The sequence below is a fragment of the Equus przewalskii genome, chromosome 26, assembly GCF_037783145.1.
Source record: "Equus przewalskii isolate Varuska chromosome 26, EquPr2, whole genome shotgun sequence".
Taxonomy (NCBI): Eukaryota; Metazoa; Chordata; class Mammalia; order Perissodactyla; family Equidae; genus Equus; species Equus przewalskii.
The window spans coordinates 7613969-7628074 of NC_091856.1; the positions used below are offsets into that span (position 1 = coordinate 7613969).

Here is a 14106-nt window from a genome sequence, read left to right on the forward strand (position 1 = left end):
CCTCCTGAAATTTTGCACCCTAGGAGCCTCTCTTGCCTCACACTAGTCCTGGCTCTCGACTCTGCATGCGGCTGAATCCATAAAATTCAGAAGCTGTGTCTAGACAATCACAGAATGCCTGTCTTGGGGTAGAGTTTGGGAGTTTGAAGAGAGAGAGAGACAGAGACAGAAACAAATGTGATTATTGTTATCCTGAGAAAATCCTGAAGAAAGGATAGCTCACTTAGAAGGTAGGAGGTTATGTAATAAGTGTAAGAGGAAAGCGATGCCAAAAGATAGGTTTCAGAAGACTTCAGTCTTCTGGAGAATCTATCTTAAAGCCAGAATTTTGTTTTGAGGTCTCAGCACTCAGCTGACTATTGAATGCTTGATGTTTCGTCTCCTAATTTTTCTGGAGCTCCTGTTAAATGCATTAATTTATTGATTCTGACTTATCAGAAATTCCCCATGATGATCATTATTACTCTATGTCTAAATTTTTGCCATTTACATCAAAGCATATGCAAACGATTAGATTATAGTGAAACTTCCTATAAGAAGCAGGAGTTCTCCCAAGTGAATGACGTGGTTTTGACATAATCAAACCCATGAAGCAAACAAAAAGAAAACGAGAGAGGGAGAAAGATGGCCACTTGGTCAGTCAACAGTGTGTGTTTGTGAATAGTGTCTCAGTTTTCCCCACCAAAAAAAAGACTAGGAAGGGGCCATATGATCGGTGACCCTATAGTCATTGCCCTTGGAATACGGGCTAAATAAAGTCATCTTCCTTCACAAGTTCACAAGGCAGGGTGTGCCCTCATGTAGATTTTGTAAGTGTCTAAGGCAAAGTTTGATAGATTGCCTTTTCAAAAACTGGCCTTAAGTCTAACAGACCTCAGACTTATCAGGCCTATGTGGCATCTGTTCCTTATATGACACTCCTTTATATATTCAAGAAACAAGGAAAGTCCAGGATTAAAATACACACACACAACACATGTGTCTTGCATGCATGCACACACAGGAAAGAAGACTTTGTACCTTTACACCAGGGATTCTCGTCTGGGGTTCTGTGGAACACTAAGCTTCTGCATAATGTCTTCACAAGATTTTCTTAAATTTGGAAAAAACTAAGCTTTTGAACTTCAAGTGTCATGTGATGCTAGCATACGCAATGATGGATAGGGACTGAGTAACCCTATTAGTGATTTCTTTACAGGTCTTTTATCCCCGCAGGGCAGTGTGCAAAAAGACCTTGTTCAATTGCTTGAGTCTATTCTCAGTTTTGGATGCAAGATAAGGGAGGCTGTTGATGGTTAGTGAACACTAACATTGCATGGAGAGGGGGATGCTAGGCTGATAACGTTTGCCTCTGCTTCCTGAATTACCTACTCCAAACTCCCCTTATGCTCCATGGAATGCGGTAAGGGAGTGAACAAACTCTACTGGTGTAACAGAAAGTCAGAGGGAAATTTTCACTCTAAAAAATGAACTTTTACCCACTGCAACTCAGCTCCCCCCTGACCTTTGCTATATTTGTAAACATTGCAAAATATGGACAGTGTAAGAAGAGCATCGTAACTAGTAATTAGTGTTTTTCAGGGGATTTTTCCCTTTTTGTTATTTATGACGCCACTCTTTCGTATTTTAGAAAGCATTTGCATTTTGCAAATATGTTTTATGGTCCAATAGGGTCATTTTTGAAGATAAATTTAAAATGAAAGAAGAGGATTGAAGGACTAGGGACAAGCCTCATAAGATTGGTGATGGAGAGGGCCAGCTCTGGTGGCCTAGTGGCTGAGTTCGGAGCTCTCTGCTTTGGCTCCCTCGGTATGGTTCCCAGACGTGGACCTACATCTCTCTGTTAGCAGTCATGCTGTGTTCCCGGCCCACGTACTAAAATATAGAGGAAGATTGGCACGGATGTTAGCTCAGAGCAAATCTTCCTCAGCAAAAGTAAATAAATAAATAAATAAGAGTTGTAATGGAGAATCACCATCTCCTGCATCATTTCACGAGAGACCACACACGAAAAAAAAATCCATCTTAACAATGAAGCTACTTCAGTGGGATTTACACCAGATGGGAATACAAGTTGTCCTGTTCCACTGTGCATAGTCTTTAATAAACTATTTAAAAGTGCCTCCAGGAAAATTGAACAGACAATTGTATACCACAATCATTTGACAGTCTAGGGACAGGCTATTTTAAATGGTTATTAGAATTTTCTTCCCCCGTCAGTTCCCTTTTTGTCCTCCAACAGCAAACAGTTATTGAGCACTTGCTAAAAGCTAGCCACTGGAGAATGTACTATGGATTCCCATAATAAAGCCTTTCTATTTTTCAAGGCCCTTTTGTGGCCATTATTCCTTTTGACCCTTGTAATAACCCTGTGGGAATGAAAAATCATTACTATCCTTACACTGTAAGTCAGGAGCTTGAGCTCAGCAAGTTGAGTGATTTATCTAAGTTTGCTATGTCCTTAATGGTGAGGCAAGAATTTTAACCCATGCCATGTGACCCGTTATATAAACCTTACTTATTTCCCCCAAATGGGGGTGGAAATATAAAAGCTCGTTCTTTTTTCCTAGCCTTGCCCGCCTTTGTTTTCTTCCCCACTGCCTTCTTGCTTTTAACTTCATCTTTTCCTTTCCCTGACTCTGAAGCTTTTAGTTAAACACCCCCTGGTGCATAGTTTGGCAGGACAGATAATGGAATGATACGATCAAATTTTAGTCGACAGACCAACATGTGCACAAAAGGTAATGCTTTTTCTATTTTTCAGGTTCAGAGTAATTTCTGTTTTGAGCCCTTGTTCCTCCAGGTGGCAGAGATGTACTCACCAAATTCAGAGCACCCTGCTTTTCCTTGGAGTCCAAGTAAGTTCCCTGGGACTGTGACAGCGCTGAGAGACTTGGGGTTGGGGAGCCCTGCTCGTACATTAGTACATATTCTTCTAAACCTATTTTACAATGTATACCAGGGGTTCCAAATTCAGATACCTATACAGGCCAGGCAGGTAATAAGTTTGTAGATAAAGGCCAGACATGAATGAAATATAAGACTGTAGTCAACTAAAGACTATCTGCCCAGTCTAAGGGTATTCAAATGTATTCTATAAAAAACAAACAAACCAACCCACATATGCACAAACCCAAAAACAACAACAAACCCCAGAGTTTGTATCAAACAAAACACACCCATTTGTGACTTTTGGAATTCACTTCATCCATTAGGCTTCTTGAAACTCAAAGTCCAGTCTCTCCCAGATTTTCAGACTAAGTTGTAAGAAATCTTAAAGCTTATCCTATCCAACGCCATATTATCATCATCAATAAAGCACCTACTGTGCACAGGACACTCAGTGAAAGGGGGCTCTCCCTTCTCTGGGCTCTCCACCACGCCGCTCAAAGCGCTTGATATATTACTGAGCCTTATATTAGAGTCACTGATGCTCTCCTGTTAATCTCTAAATTTCTGGAGGGCAGGACCCTGTCTGATTTGTCTTTGTCACTTTCACTGCACATGGGGCCTTCACATTCCATGTGGTCCATAAATGATTATGGACTATCCTCTCCTCTCCATTCCCATAAACTCACATCCTTTACCTAATTTTTACTCCTTCTATACAGTTTTTCGCTCCCCAGTCTAATCTCTGCAATGTTGTCATCAGATCTCTACAAAACACAAAAGTAATTGAATTGCTCTCCTGCTTTAAACTTCCAATGGCTTCCAGATCCATTTAAGGGTAAAGTCTAAATCCTTTGGCCTAGCATTTAAGACCCTTTGCAGGGGAATGACTTTGCCATAGCACCCTGGAGGCCTTCCATGTATCCACAGGCAAACTTGAACCACCACATGACCTAAATCTTGGTGGAATGCCTTGCGATCCTCCCAGGAACATGACAAGATAGGCAATCTTCAGAGGAGGCTTCACGAGATTGTTTTCTCATCTGTTTCTCCCTATCCTGTGGGAGGCTGCCATGAGGCAATTTTCCCATCCACCTCCCTGCTTCCAGAAAGGCATAGAACCTTCCCTCTCACCCCGACACTCTTTCAAGGCAGAGCTGCAGCTCTTTGACCATTTTGCTGCGGTCTAGAGGTGGCTTCTCAGCCACAGGGCATCTTACAATTGTGTTGAGGTCATCTGGCTCCTTTTGTTTCAGTGCCATCCTTTTGGAGTGTGAGACAAGGAGCCAAAGAGCTGGCACCTTTGGCTTCTCTTGCCTTACTATCTATGTAAGTCATAAACTGTTTAAATCAAAAAGAGGCTCATTATTTCCTTACCAGCTGAATCTGTCAGTCTTGGACTTGGACTCCCCTTTGTGTTTGACACTCTTCATAATCTCATCCAGGCAAAGCCTTTTAAAACTAACCCTCATCTATTTACTAGACTAACCAACCATCTCAGTACTAAATTTAGCATATGATATTATAAAAATCTGCTGCTTGATCTGTCTCTTCCTTTTCTTCTTTATTCAATATAGTAGCCACTAGCCACATGTAACTAAATTTCAATTCATTAAAAGTAAATAAAATTAAAAGTTTAGTTCCTCATACTAACCACATTTTAATTGCTCAATAGCCACATGTAACTAGAGGCCCCTGCATTGGACAATGTAGCTATAGAACATTTCCATCATCATAGAATATTCTATTGGACAGCACTACTCTAGATTGTAAATTATTCCTCAAGGGCAGGAATTATACCTTGCTCAACGCTCTATTCCTCAGTTCCCAGAATGGCGCCTGACTCAAAGTGATTAGTTAGTAAGTCTTTGAGGAAGTAAATGAAAGAATAAGTGATAGATGAAAAAGTAAAAAAAAAATTGAGTGGAATTTCTCAGAGTATGAAGAAGAAAGAACAGAAGCCCTGTTGAATTTTTATAGGCTGCTTCTGAAGATGGGAGACTCTTCAAAGTCCAATGGAATAAAACTTCCTGGCTCCCTCACTTCTTTTCAGCAGAAGGTGGGACTCTGCACACTGCAGTGTCCATGAAACCAGGGATACAAAGCAACTAGAGGTCAGGACACAAGAATGCACCTGCCTCACGCAGGATTAGCTTGTAGTGAAGCTAGGAGTGAAGAAGGAGCCCACAGCAACATGGATGCAACCTGATAGGAGCTGAAACTGGAAGCCACATTGTTGAACAGGTTCCAGACCTCCAGGTCCCAGGGTGAAGGGGATCAAGCCTACACCACTGGGAGGCCTTGATCTGTTAGGACAGGAAAACAGCAGGGAGCAGGAAACAAAAGACTAGAAGAGAGTAAAAGGTCACCAGTAGAAGTTAAAATTACTGATCAAGAAACAAAAATTCCATTCCCTTTAGGATCCTGTTGCTTTTCTTTCTTCATCACAAGACTTCCTCCCTCTCCTCCCAAGCAGTAAATCCCAGACAAAAACTTCTTGAGTCAAGAAACAGTCTCTCCATAAGTTCACATTAGTAGGACCCTGACTTCTGCAGCCAAGTGTGCATTTTGCCTCCAAAATAGTGTCTAAACAGTCTCTTGGTTGGTTGATGCATCTGACATAATTCTGTGTTCCTGAGTAATAAGCCACCCAGGAAGGTAATTGCGGGTCCCTCAGAGAACTGTGCTACCCATTGAGTCGAGAGAAACACATTCAGCAAAAGAAAAGCAGCCTTCCCAGGTGCCCTGCCAGCTGAAGTCAGAAAGCAACCTTTCCTACTAGGCAGTGACATCCCTGACTCCCAGAACACTCACCTGGATTCAGCTGCAGGAGGTAGTCTGGGGCTGGATGGCTTGTAGCGCCAACCTGGAAGCACCAGGTTCTTGCCTGTTGCTCGCTAATTTATATCATTCAAAACACCCCAGCCTACTGCTCAAAGCTGAAATTGTCTCCAAAGAAACTGTCAGCTGCTGCCGGTTTTTAAGTCCCCAGTGACAGGGCTACCAGCAAATGCTGCCACGAGCTCTGGGCAAAGGCTAGGTCTAGCTGGTGTGCCTTTCAGTTCTGGTGTTTCACAATGGAATGTCGTATTTCATCACATAGCTCTGGTTAAACATTTTCCCTTGACGCATCTTCTCAACTCCTGGCTCTAGTCTCCTTTGCTTCAATTCCTTCTATGTCTCTTCCCCAAAGTCAGTGGTCTCTGAGGCAGTTGACTTTTTGGTGGTTTCTAAGAAAGTGAATCTTAGATATCCATCTTCAGAGCAGTATGGGTTTAAGACTCACCAGAGGAGTCTGTGAAATAAAGATTCCTGGCCCCTGGACCTGGAGATTCTGACTTGCTAGGGCTTGGGTAAGATCTGGGATCTGTATTTTTAACAGGGGATTCTAATGCATAGCCAGTTTGGAACCACTCCACCAAGGGACAGCAGAAGCTCTCCCATTGAAAAATGCCTCCTCAGGACAAGAACCTCTGAAATCTGCCTCATTGTTCATCCCATCAGTCAATGTCCATTGTCGAAAAGTGCAAACGATCCGACCTATAAATTGTAGACTGTGCTTCCAGGTTGTGAATTCCTTGAGGAAGGGGACCATATCTTTCAATTTTCGCATCTCTTGCAGACACTGAGGAGTAGTTGGGGGACCACTGGTCTGTGGAATCAGAGGCCTAGATTAGAACCCTGACTCCTTTACTATCTATCGGTGTGACTCACCTCAGGCAAATCACTTGACTTTCCTTGTGCTTCAGCATTCTAATTTGTGAAACTGGAGTGATATGATAAAATGTGTTGAAAGTGAAATATAAGCCTTGAGGAGAAGGAGCTGATCTTGGAAGTCGTGAGTAGATTGGAATGTCTGGGAGAAGAGGGGTGTTTTGCACCCAGCTCTTACACAGGAGGAGAGGGTCCTTGGCAGGGTAGCAAGGCTCCCAGCTTAGTGACTAATTCCTAGGACCAGATCCAAGGATGAGAGCTCAGGTGGGGGAGGAGAGCAGCAGTAATAGAGTGCTGTGTTTCTAAGACTCTAAGAGGAGCACAGGAGAGGGTGGGCAAGTCCTGACGCTCAGTGCCCAGGTAGTAAAGTGAGGTGCAGGTTACATTTGCACAGGGCCAGGCCTTCTCCACTCTGCAGCCCAGGACAGAAAACATCAAGGAAGCTGGCACTTCATTGGCCCTTAAGGGATGTAGCAAATGAGAAGTGGGGACATTGGTGGGAACAATGTATAGTAAAATGACAATGATGTACAAAGGAGGCAGTAGCGGTAGTCAATAGTAGATGTGAACCATGCAGAAAAGACTGAAGTCCTCCAAGGAAGAAGGAAATTCTACCTCCAGTTTGCCTTCAGACTCAAGATGCAACATCAACTCTTCCTTGGGTCTCCAGCCTGTTGGCCTGCCCTGCATATTTCCAGCCCCACAATCACATGAGCCAATTCCTTAGAATAAATATATAGCTATAGATAGATAGATAGATAGATAGATAGATAGAGATAGATGATAGGGTACATGACTGGGCTTGAGAATTTAACTGACATAAGACAGATAACAGGAGAAGAGTATGCAAATTTTTTTACTGTAAGTTTTATGTGACCCAGAAACCTGCATAAGGAATGAAGACCCAAAGAAACAGTGAAACCTACTTGCTTTTATATTAGGTTGAACAAAGAGAAGCAATTGTGGAAAAGTAAACTATGTGGAGAGTCCGGGGGAAGATAAGAATTATTTTAACAAGGTCTGATTTTATAGGAGTCTCTCCATCTCAGCTTCTTGTCCTTGATGATGAGAACATTACTTTCCTTCTGGTTTAGGGAGGACATCTTCCATCTAGGAATTTAATCTCCTGCTCAGGAAGAAAAAGGAGAGGGTTAGAGGACCCTTCTGGCATCTGCTATTTTTTTTAAGTGCTAATAATTTTTGTGTCAAAGAGGCATATTTTGGGGTGACATATTCTCGTTCCTTTCAAAGGAGAGGGAAGAAAGCAGCAAAAATAAGTGATTATAGAATGAAAACTATTCTAATGGGTTAAAGTCACCAAGTATACTTAAAGGATTTCATTGAGTTTCCAGATAACTGCAGCATAATCGGTGGAAAACTGTGACTCCCTTTCGATGACAGACCCAACAATGTTCCTAATCATCATTAGAACCTAAAAAAAGTTCTCCATAGTAACAGTCAATACAGAAATTGAAATGTTTCCGGCTCTCCTAAGACAAAAACAGTGTTAGTGCATAGACTTAAATTTATTTTAAATTTTCAGAGAATAGAGTTTAACAACCTTTCGGGGAAAAAAATCTCAACATAGAGTAACAGAGAGAATTTTGGGCTAAGTCCATGAGTTCTGATCCCAGCCCTGCTATTGATTCATTGTAAAAATTTCTCTGAGCCTTTACTACTCAGCTGAAAAATGAGAAGCCTGCCTAGAAAGAAAGCCTAGGCCTTAACAAAGGTGGGGCTGGACTATGAGAAACTGGAAGCCCCAGAGGAAGCTTTCATCCTGCTTCTTGCTTGGAGTTCTGGAAAGCAGAGTAAACAGGGACATTGTGTGTTCAGGCAGAGACAGATGCAGAGATAGCACACACAAGTCTCTCTTTGAACTCCTGTTGTGTGAAAGGGGTCTGGAAGTTCCCAAATTCTCAGTGATGGGCATGGAAGGCAGCTGAGAGTCGAAGGCCAGTAAGTCTCCTCTGGGATCATGATGGCCACGTTTGAGCTGACTCTTTAGCAGAGGATAGGGGGTATATGGGTCTACCAGGGACCTAATAAAATACACAACTGACGGAGAATTTGCAAGGACAATGAAAGCCAAGTGGGACAAACCAAGAGAGTCTGAGTGGGCTTGTTGCCTGACCCAGAGGGTGAGAATGGGTTTGCTGCCCGACCTTGACCATGCCAAGAGCACGAACCATGAGTTATACCAGGTGCAAATACTCCATCAGTGTACACAAGAGATCAATGCCTGGAGACCAAATTACACTGCCACCAGGTTAGAGAAGCTGGCCTAGAATAGTTATTTGATCTGGGATTCCTGCCCCTCACTCTTGCCCTGAGAATACACAAGTCCTCTTGCACCCAGATTTGGAGAAGGAGGTAGAAAATATCTTTTGAAGGAGATAAACACTTTGCTATTATCTGAACTTCAGAATGACTAAATTTACCTGAATATGGGCTGCATTAAACAGGAAAAGATTAAGATATCTTTAATGAGCTGGTTTATGTTGTTGTTTTCCCTTCCACCATCATTGGAAACAGGTATTTGAAAGCCTGGTTCTATTACAGAAAATTACATTTTTGAATATATGAATTGTAGTGAGTAAATGTAGAGTCTGCCTTGTTGAATTAATTTTTTAAACGTATTTCCTTTTTATCCTAACCTCATCCTAAATAATAACATTCATGAAATCACAGGTTTGATGGGATAGTAATTTTTTCTGGTTTGCATTATCATGAATGCCTAACTGTTAAAGTAAAAATGTTTCAAACCACCTAAAATCATCTTGTGTGTCAGGAGTAAAACGTATATAAAATTTTAAAACTCTGCACTAGATCATCTAAAATTCTGAAAGCTCACTCGATAGTTTAAGGCAAATAAGGCACATAACCAGTGATACCAAGTAGTTAAAGAATTTTGAAAGTTCTTAAGGTTTCTTATATAATGAGACTGTGTGGTAGAGACCATGATGTTTTCAACAAATATCATTCATTTTCTTTCCTCCTGGGCTGGAGTACATTTCCCAGCCTTCCTTGCAACTATCCAGAGCCAAGTTACTGAGAACTCTTCTACAGAAGATGGGCATTTGTAATGTACAAGCCTAGCCCCTACATTTGTGGGACCTGGAGCAAGAGGAACAATTAGGACCTACATGCAATACTATGAATACTTAAAATTGTAAGCTAGAGGAGCAAACTGTTTAATAAAACATGCTCTTTCCTCCTACCTTGAAATATACCTTCATAATGACAAAATAAAAAAAAATTGTAAAACTATATTTTTCTATGACTAGTTTGACAAATATCAAAGACAATTGAATTTAATTATTATAGTACATATCTAGGTGTTCTTTCTATGGGCCAGCGATGTTTCAAATGAGTAATATAATAAAGACTTTCATCATTCATAGATTATTATATGTTTATTCTGTGCCCTCATTTTAGCAAAATAACATTATGGTTTTAGAACTAAAATTTTTTTTTTCACAAAATTTCTGTTCTATTGACAGTGATTTCTAAATAGACATCTGTCGTTGAGTCATAATAGTTCTTAGAGGGTTTTTTATTCATTTCAATTTGGAGAAATTTTGCTCTGCAGAGGCAATAGGATCCGGAATGGTCAATATATTTCTTAATGATTACATTAAGTTTCAGAAATAAATTATGAATTTACATATCAAGATTAAATGTTAAAATAGCTTATAAATGATAAATTATCAGAATTGCAGAGAATATTACAAAATATTTTAATTTCATCACGTGAATTGCCATCACTTACATTGTGATGTTCACTGTCTTTAAGTGGTATCAAGATCAATACACTAAAGAATTAGCATCACACTTCACAGCTATGGTATCTAAACATATAAATGCACAAATTTAAGATTAATATAAATAATATGCAAAATGTTCTTCAGGTGCCAAGTACAACTGTTGCAAATATCACACTCATCCTGCCTATCTCCTGGATTACAAATTCAAACAAAGAGAAAAAAGAAAAATGTACATTCCACCGTATTAGGAACAACACTCTGTTATCTAAGAGTCTGTCGCTGTCTGAGAGGAAAGAATTGCCATGTTAATTATTTTGCCTTTTCTCTTATAGAGGAAGTCCGAAGGTAAATTCTCCCTATACTTGGTATCTGTCCACCACATCAACAGTGACACAGCATAAAGCTTCTCAGCACTGGAAAGTCATTCCCCTTTCAGAAACAAAGGGCAAGAGACATGGGACCTGAAATAGAGTTAGGCATGAGAGTGGATATTTCAGATGTGAAGATGCATTCCACTAACACTAAGGTTTGGATGCTGAGTGACAGAGACACTCTTATATTTTTGAATAAACTTTTAAGTGCGTATGTGTGTGTGTGAGAGAGAGAGCAAGAGAGAGATGAGGAGCGGGGTGTCCTCTAAACACAGGACAGCAGCCCTTCCCAATCTTTCTGTAAATTTTATTTATGTATTTTAACTATTCTAAAATAAAAAGTTTATTTAAAAAACATTGTTCTGCTTTTGGTAACACATTATCTGTTTAATTAGTCCTACTATTAATTACTATTAATTGCCGCTGTTACCTACTCCTACTGCTATATTGTTTAAATAATAGCATTTATGTCACAGAAAAGTAAATAATATGGAATATTATGTACTTTCAAACAAATGTTTATTTTGTGTACTTTCATGTTAAAGCAAGAACACATGTATCATTAAGGGGTTTTCAGTTTGTTATGGCTGTATCCTTAATGGATCTCTAATAAAAAGTTAGTCATAAAGTGTCCCTGTCAAGAAAGCCAAGGAGATACAACAACTAAAGGTAATGTGGTATCCTGGATGGGATTCTGGAACAGAAAAAGAAAATTAGAGAAAGACTAAAGAAAACTGAATAAGGGATGGACTTTAATTAATAATTATCAATTTTGTGACAATGTGCCATCCTACTGTAAGACGTCAGTGATGAGAAAACGGAATGTGGGATATATGAGAAGTCTCTGTATCTTCTTTGCAACTGTTCTGTAAACCTAAAAAAAAATTTATTGGGCCCAGCCTGGTGGCACAGCAGTTAAGTTAGCACGTTCTGCTTCTCGGCAGCCCGGGGTTCGCTGGTTCAGATCCTGGGTGTGGACGTGGCACCACTTGGCAAAAGCCATGCTGTGGTAGGCGTCCCATGTATAAAGTAGAGGAAGATGGGCATGAATATTAGCTCAGGGTTAGTCTTCCTCAGCAAAAAGAGGAGGATCGGCAGTAGTTAGCTCAGGGCTAATCTTCCTCAAAAAAAAAAAGAAAGAGGTTTTATTAAAAAAAAAATTTATTAACAAAGGCCTTGTTACTATCCACTATATTTGGAGTCGTCTTTGGAATCAGTAAAAAGAGTCGTGAATTAAAAATCAGGCACCTGAGTTCAGCTTCTGGTGATGGCTGAATAGCTCCCATGGGACCATCCCTCTAGTATAAATTCTGGACAAAATATAGCTATCAGAGAGCCAGAATAGCAAGTAGATAACGGTGAGGAATCAACACCTAGAGGTAGGGAAGGCACTAGGTAAGTTTCCAATTTTTCAAGAATTTTTTCCTGAAGGTAGGCACCAATAGACTGTGATCAATGACTCAAACATGTCTAGACATCTTCAGTCTTACCAGCTCCAAGAATCAGAGGACAGAGTTTGGAGCAATCATGAGAGTTTTAAAGTTAGGAAGAGAATCTCAAAAATACAGAGACAGAGAAGAAGAGCTGTAGGCTTTCTATGTAGACTCTGCCCATATTTCTGGGTGATCCTTCAGCTGAACAGCTATGTTTAGTAGCCAAGCTAAGACTTAAGGAACTAACTGAGACTTTGGAGTTAGGAGTTAGAGTTCAGTCAAGTTAACTGCCTGCCTAAAAGAAAAATTAGTACTCTTTGGAGGAATATAGCAGAATCCAATGTTTCTGCAAAGTCTCTTCCATAATGTGTAGAATACAATTCAAAATTATGAGATATATGAATAATATGAAAATTTACCCACATTTTTTAAAAAAATCAATCAATGGAGGCCAACCCCAATATAATCCAGATGTTAGGATTAGGCAGACATGGATTTTATTGAAAGCAGCCATTATAATTAGACTCAAGTTTGTAAAGAAAAATATGCTCATGAGGAATGAAAAAATAGGAAATGTCAGCAAATAAGTAAAAACTACACCCAAAAAATGGAAACGGTAGAACTAAAAGAATAGAATATTTGGAGGAAAAAATATGAGATAGGTTTAATAGACAATTGCAGTTAGGAAAAAAAGAGTTAAAGACTTGAGAACTCATCAATAGAAATTACCAATCTGAAGGACAGAAAGAAAAGAAATGAAAAGAGAAAGGGAAAAATAGAGTCTTAGGGACTTCTGGGAAAATATCCAAAGAAATATCTAAAATGCATGTATTTGTGTCCCTAGAAAAAGAAAAGAGACAGAAAGGAGCAGAGAAATTATTTGAAGAAATAGCTGAAAATCTCCACAATTTGGAGAAAGATCTAAATTTACAGATTCAAGAAGTGAACTCCAAGCAAGATAAATTCAAAGAAACTGACATCTAGGAAGGTTATATTCAAACTGCTGAAAACCAAAGATAAACAGAAGATTTTGAAAACAGCCAGAGAAAAAAGGCACATTACATACAGAGTACAACACTTTGATGACTAACTTCTAATCAGAAACAAAGGCGACAAGACAGTAAAATTACACCTTTAATGATAATGTCAACCCAGCATTCTGTATTCAGTGAATACATTCAAGAATAAAGATATTTCCAGATGAAAGTAAACTGAGAATTTGTTACCAGCAGAACTGTTAAGTGAAGTTCTTCATGTTGAAGGAAAATGATACCAATAAAAACTAAAATATTCAGCAAGTAATAAAGAACACTAGAACTGATAAATATATGGGTAAATACAAAAGCCATTTTTCTTTAAAATACTTCTGATTCCTTAAAGCAAAAATTAAAATATTGCATTGTAGGATTTAAGAAACAATCTTTAGTAAACATCTGCTCAATATGATGTTATGTACATACAACCCCAGCATTGCTGAAAGCCAAGGAGAGGTATGTTTTGTCCTTGGCATTATAACTCTTTGACTCTTGATTCTAGAAATAAAATGTAAGTCTCCAGTAAATATAAAGTGGACAACATGGCAAGGGTCACTTGAAACAACATACAAGTCTTGATACCAAATCATTAGAAAAAATTTGGATAAACTTTTTTAACATAATGTCTCTTACATACATGTGAAATTGAAGTCTAAATGACAAATACAATTTAGTTAATTTTTTTATGACAAAGCTTGATGATTAGACTTAGGTCAAATATCAAGGATTAGGGGATAGAACTTTGAGATAATAAATATGCACTTGACTGGGGAATCTGTGGATTTCTTCAGAACAGTACCTCCAGGCTGGTGCCAATCTAGGTAGTAGTAAGAAAGGCTTTTTAAATTGATTTAAATAAATCAAGCTTATATCCATTAACACATCATCTCTTCTTTCT

At 39.3% G+C, this 14106-nt stretch overlaps 1 long non-coding RNA gene across 1 annotated transcript; it reads left to right on the forward strand.

Annotated features, from left to right (window-relative positions):
- The first annotated feature begins 2574 nt into the window (after positions 1–2574).
- Positions 2575–13590, forward strand: LOC139079603 (uncharacterized). The gene is made up of 2 exons (XR_011533347.1): positions 2575–2741; positions 13019–13590. It is a non-coding gene; the product is annotated as an uncharacterized lncRNA (long non-coding RNA).
- Positions 13591–14106: the final 516 nt, after the last annotated feature.